Raw genomic sequence first — 6,875 nt, forward strand, 5'->3', positions numbered from 1 at the left:
ACTTGTGATTCTCCTCCCTCAGCTTCCCTAGTGCTGGGATTACAGGCATTTCAAACCATGCCCAGCTCTCTTTGCATATGTTGGACACAGGCCAACAGAAAGGCTCATAGAGGTCACTCTTAGAACCAGGCTGATGGAGGCTCTGTCTCAATATGTGCTTTCACAGTTATCGTGGCAGGGAGGAAAGCTGGAGAGACTTGGAAATAACATGCACCGCCCCCCCCCACAGTTCTTTATAAAAGCAAGTCAAAGGACCTCGCCCACCTTAGAGGGGCTGAAAATGCAGACCTCCAGCATGCCCGGAAGAGCAGGTATCCATGGGCAGCAACGACATCTGACACAGCAAGAATCCAAAGGAGGCTGAGAAACAGGAGGTGAGGGTATAAATCCCAGTCCAGTTTATCCCAGCTCAAACAGCAAGGAAGGAAAAGAAAGAGCACATTCCCCTTCTTCGCCTTTTGTTCTAGTCTGGCCCTCAATGGATTGGGTGCGGCCCACCCATAGTGGGGAGGGCAGCCTGTTATCCTATTATCAAGTGCTAATCTTATCCAGAAACACCCACTCAGACACACCCAGAAATAATGTTTAATGATGTTTAACCCCGTGTTCCAGTCAAATTGAAACCTAGAATGACCATCACAGAAGCAATGTCCTGACCAAAATATAGATGATTAGGCTTCTCTAAAGGGCTATTTGCCATCATACCCTGTCCCAACCCTCTGCTTCGCTTGAATAGTTTAGCAAGTTCACAGGGTTACACCTGTCTGGCATACATGAGACTCTGAGTTCAATCCCCAGCTATACACACACACACACACACACACACACACACACACACACACTCTCTCTCTCTCTCTCTCTCTCAGTCTGGACGACGTGGAATATACTTGTCATCCCAGCTACTCAGGAGGTGGAAATTGGGAGGATTGTAGTCCAGGTGAGCACCAAGCAAAAACTTAAGACCAGAGACCCTAAAGCAAAAAGGGCTAGCAAATGCAAAGCCCTGAGTTCAAACTCTAGTACCACCACCAAAAAAAAAAAAAGGTCATATTACCAAAATCTTGATGAAAATAAAGCATATGTTTTATACAGGGAAATAGACAATTGATACTAGTGTGAAATGGACACATACACTAGAGCCATGTTAGGGATGAGTTAAAACAACCCCTTAAAAAGAACTGCACTTCCAAATACACACTGCACTTTGCTTGCATTATTTCATTGAACCACATAAAGATTCTGTAGGACAGATATTACTGATATTTTAGGTTTCTTTGGCAGTACTGGCATTTGAGCTGAGTCTTGCACTTGCTAGGCAGGTATTCTGCTAATTGAGTCATGCCCTTAGTCCTAGATTAAAAAAATTTTTTTAACTTAATTTTTATTATTTGGGGGAGAGTTATCACTATTTTTTTTTGTTTTGTTTTGTGAGGCAAGGATTGGTTATGTAGCTCAGGTCAACTTCGAACTTGAGATTCTCCTGCTTTAGTCTCCTAAGTGCTGGGATTATAGGTTTGTACTGCAATGCCTGGCTCTCCCCTCACCTTTTTTTAAATTTTGGTAGTACTAGGCAGGTGCTCTACAATTTGAGCCACTCCAGCAGCCCTTTTTTTGTGTTGGGTATTTTCGAGATAGGACATTGTAAACTATTTGCCTGGGTTGGCTTTGAACCACCATCCTCCTAATCTCTGCCTCCTGAGTTGCTAGGTTTACAAACGTGAACCTCTGGTGCCTGGCTTCTTTTGCGGGGGGAGGCAGTACTGGAGTTTGAACTTCACACTTGCTAGGCATGTGCTGTATCACTTGAGCCACACTTCTAGCCCTCCTATCACTATTTTTATCATTGAGAAAACTGCTGCTCAAAACGTCCTTGCCTGGAGATGCATAGCTAGGAAATGTCAATCCCATGCCAGCCTGGATGCTCTGAGAGGAAGAAAGCTGGTGCTCTTTGCTGCTCATCACGGTCACCTCTCACTATCCTCGTTCACCTATGGCATCCATCCTTGCTGGGTCAGGTCAGATAGCATTACTGGTCCTCTTTTCACTATAGTGGCCTCATCCACCTGCTGGTAAGTGCTATACCTTTTGCTCTCATGAAGAACCCTGAGGACGCCTCTGTCCCTTGGCAGCTCTGCTTCAGTGAGCAGTTTTCCCTGATGACTTTGCTGGAGCAAAGCTTCTGCTGAAACTCCCGGATGTGGTGAGGGCTAATTAGATAATGCCTGTGAAGCACTTGGAGCTTGGAGATGGACTATCTCCTTGAATTATTAATAGTGGCAGGGCACAGTGTTCTCAAACAAAGCATGGGGACTACTTACAACCCTGGGGTGGGGGCAGGAAGGGCAGAGGAGGGTGGGAGAGTAGCAAGGGCCAAAGAGAGGCCTGTCTGGGAAGACCTGAAGCCCAGCACATGACCTGGGGTCTGGGGAAGAGGACGAGGACTACCATTAAGGGTGCCTCCTCAACAGGCAATGCTTGTGTGAACAGTGTGAGCAGGGCAAAGGGCAATTCTTGGTGGTGATGTGGGAGCCCAGGACAGAACTCTGTCAACCTGAGCTCTGGCCAGGCTGTCCTGCCCTTTGTGTTCCCAATGAGGGGACCATGCCAGCTTCCAGGGCCACTGCCTGAGCTGGCCAGCTTTCTCTGCTGACTAGCCAGCTCTTTGTTCCTAAGCAGAGAGAGGAAGTGACCTTCCTGGTTCATCCTGTCCCTGGGTAGAGGTGGTTTGGGGAGGGCTTTGTGCAGTTTTCAGTAGCAGAGGACTGAGTCATTAAAGGATTAGCTTGGGTGTCTGCTCCTGTGCTAATGGTTGTAACTCTTTTTCCCACTGGAGGATTTAAACTGTAGACCTCCCACCTCTGCCCCTGGTTCACCACCTTGTAGCCAGCTGCTCAGGTGGGAGGGTGTGTGGGCTGGCAGCTGTCACCTGGCTTTATCATTCTGAAATCTGTTATGGACTGAAAGTTTATGTTCTACCCCAAATTCCTGTCAAAGGCCTAACCCCCAAAGTGATGGTATTTGGAGATGATGCTTTGAGGGATAATTAGGTTTAGATGAGGTCATGGCGGTGTGGCCCTCACAGTGGTATTAGTGCCCTTATAAGGAGACACCAGACAGCTCACACTCTCTCTGGTATTTGAGGACACAGTGAGAAGGTGGCCTTCTGCAAGCATAAAGCCCTCACTGGAAACAGACCTCACTGGGCACCTTGATCTTAGGCTTCTCAGCTTCCAGAATTTAGAGAAAATAAATTCTATGATTTAAGCCACCTTGTCTGGCACAGGTTGAGTATCTCTAATCCAAACACCCAAAACCTAAAATGTTCCAAAATCTGACACTTTGTAAGTACTGACGTGACATCCCAGGTGAAAAAGTCTGTACTTCCTGTGTTACATTTCCAAAGAACATGTAGAAGTTCTGGTCAAAGTCCCCGAGTTTCTTAACAAGAATCAGATGCCACCCTTATAGTTATTATACTGTCACCCTTATAGTAACAGTGATTCTACCATCTTGTTGAGCCTTTTCTGCAAACTGACTGGGAATGAAATCTATGTTGATCCTGAGCAAGATTATAGAAGACTGGGAATGAAGACAAGTGAAGGAGAGCCCCCATAGAAAGTCAAATCCAACCAAAAAAAAAAAAGAAAGTCAAATCTACCCTCAGGAAGCCTTCAGAGCTGGTGGTGAGCAGTGGCTCTTGTTAATTTCCAAGGAGACCCAGCTTGGCAAGGTGGAACCCTCATTTAATGTCCAGGTAACAACATCCATTTTATGTGCAGCAATAGGAATCACAAGCCCATAAACTCTGTTTTACAGCTTGTAGGCGTTCAGCAGGTGGACTTTACAAGCAGACCTTCAGTTAGCCATGTGTGACTTAATATGGACTCTGTTGCTTGCAAATGGCCCCTTGAAATGTGACCTTGCACGTCGGGTCGTGGCATCCTCACGCAGCATCTAACTTGCTGGCTCTCCTCTGCCTGGAGGGGTTATGAAAACAACATGAGGCCCTGTGCCGGTTGAATTGAACGCTGAGAGGCATCGCTGAGAGGCATCACTTATCAAAAAATGTGGTCATATTGACAATTTTGTGGCTTATATAGTTTGATGTGAAATAAAAAACATAAATATACAAAAACTGTAAATGCTGTCCTGAAAATTATTTCATATTATGGTATATCCATTCAATAAAAGATGTTTTTGGCAATTCAAATATATAAAAGGAAGGGAAGACAATGAACACAGGGAAGGAAGGGCAACACAAGACCATTTTAAAAAAAAAGCAGAACATCAAATTCTGTAAACAATATAACCACTGTTTTGTATGTATATGTTTGTAGTTTTGCATGCTTAGGAAAAAAGACAGGCAACAAACACACCATAATATTGCCAGAAGGGAGTCTATGTGGTAAGATGATGGTGTTCTTGCTTAGTTTTCCAAACTTTTCTGTATTTTCCAACTGTTCTCTACTAAGCATGACTGATTTCTTTGGTAAGGAAAAGGTTTTTATTTATTTTTTTTTGGTGGGACTAGGGTTTGAACTCAGGGCTTTGTGCTTGCAAAGCAGGCAGTCAATTGCTTGAGCTACACCTCCAGTCCATGAAAAGTTCTTTAAATACTGTAGGACAAATACCTACCTACCTGAAACCTTCACAAAGGTGCAGCTTACACAGGCTGCCGTCCACCAGTTTCCATCCTAATTGCTTTGCTTAAGAGGAAATGAAAAACGAACCTCTCACATACAGCCAGCGCCCAAAGCACCTGGTTACCACATATTCCACATACTCACTCTCTATTTCACTCGGATTTTATGGTGGGGTGAAGGTAGTTAAGGAGAAAAATATTTGCTTTAGGTTTTTGGATTTTTTTTTTTTAATGTGGTGCTGGAAATCAAACCCAGGTCCTCGTGCATGCTAAGTGAACACTGTACCACTAAGCTATAGCCCAGCCTTGACCATATTTTCATTACGTGTTTTAATATCTAAAACAGGAATTCTTAGCATGCACAAAGCTCTGGGTTTTATCCCCAGCACTGCATTTAAAAAATATATATGTATAGACACGATATATAATTATATATTTGTAGAGTGAGAGTGTTAGTATGCTTTTTGAGAGGGAATTTTGAGAATTAAAACAATTTTAAGCTTTGTAATTTAAATGTACACTGTGGTTTGCTTTCAGACAGCTGCTTTTCCCATTCCCAAATTACCCTTATTTAAAGAATAATTTTCATGTTTTTTTTCCTTAGAATCTTAATATTTTTATTGGGAAGTACCTCAGAAATTCTGATGAAAAATACAAAATCAAAATATTGGTACTTATTAGCAACTATAATATGCTTTGAACTTGTAATACTTTTATAAAAGCATAAGAAGTCATTATATGTTACATTATATATATATTAAATATATATATATATATATTATATTTTTTTACTTAATGTATCCAGGTATTTGAATGTATTTTCACATCTGTATGTATGGACACTCATGTTTTTAATCTGTAAAAATGAAATTTCTCATAAAGTTTAAAATTAAAAAATTGTATAAAATTATATTCAGATTATGTATTGGGTATATGTGAAATACAAACATATTTTCACATGTAGACTTGGATCCTCTCCCCAAGATACCTCATTATGTATATATAAATATTTCCACATTTGGAAAACTGAAATCCAAAAACACTGTGACCCCAAGTATTTTGGACAAGGGATGTTCAACCTATATTTTGTCATGACAGCCCAACAGACCTAACTTCCTAACCCTGCTAGTTCAGAATGTGACCTTGTTTGGAAATGAGGTTGTTAAGATGAAATCATACTAGAAGAGGGTGGGTCCCCACTCCAGGGTGACTGGTGTTCTCATAAGAAGACACCTGGAGAGAGACAAACACACAGGGAAGACAATGTGAACAACTTACAGGAACAAGGCCACGAGAAGACAGAGGCAGAGCTTAGAGTGATGTGTCCACAGGCCAAGGATCACCAAGGATTACCTGCTACACCAGAAATTAAAAGAAGGACACAGGGAATGGGGGTGAAGTTCTACAGTAGAGCTGCTTGCCTAGCATGGGTGAGGTCCTGGGTTCAATCATTAGTACTGGAAAACAAACTGACGGATAGACAACCACAAAAAAAAACTGAAAGATAAGAGAGACACATTACAGATTCTCCTCTAGAGCCTTCAGAGGGAGTAGAACTTTGCCCGTCACCTTGAGTTTTAACTTCTGTTCTTCAGAATTGAAAAAGAAGAAATTTCTGTTTTAAAGCACTCAATTTTGGTGCTTTACTCTAGAGTATAAGGGTTTTTAATCTCCCCCTCAAGCAGACTGCAAACAACTTCATTGATGTAGCAAGCCAGCCAAGCTGAGTAAGCCTCAGCTCTCTATTTGGGGAAGTTTGTGCACTTGAACTCCCAGGTTCTCATATTGAGGCCAGGCTTTCTGCTGCCAAGTTCTCACACAAAAATGTTCAAAGATACAAAAGAGCTTAGAAATCCAGAGGCTTGGGTGGGGGGGCAGCAGAAAAGAAAAGCTGTCTTCTTGTTTAGGAAAAGGACAGTGTTTCTGAATATTAAAAAAAAAAAAAAAAAAGGAAAGAAAGAAGGAAAGAAAAATCACAAGTCTTATTTCTCCTCGTGAATCATCAGGTGACATTTTTATTAGAGGAGACCCACACTCATCATAGGTCAGTCCCATAAATTATCATGAGGAAATGTGCAGGTTTAGTATGGGTTAGTCAAAATCCCCACACATGACATGATCTGGCAGGCTCTGGCACTGAGACATCTTTGCTGTGCCTGTCACACAGTGACCACAGGGGGTAGACATTAGAGAGCTACCACTGTCCTCTCCAAATCTCCCCCGCCCCCAGCCC

The 6,875-nt window shown here is 42.5% G+C and overlaps 1 pseudogene; it reads left to right on the forward strand.

The window, feature by feature from the left end:
- The first annotated feature begins 2,195 nt into the window (after positions 1-2,195).
- LOC109690322 (peroxiredoxin-like 2C) lies at positions 2,196-4,131 on the forward strand (annotated as a pseudogene).
- Positions 4,132-6,875: the final 2,744 nt, after the last annotated feature.

This window comes from Castor canadensis, chromosome 8 (genome assembly GCF_047511655.1).
Source record: "Castor canadensis chromosome 8, mCasCan1.hap1v2, whole genome shotgun sequence".
NCBI classification, from domain to species: Eukaryota; Metazoa; Chordata; class Mammalia; order Rodentia; family Castoridae; genus Castor; species Castor canadensis.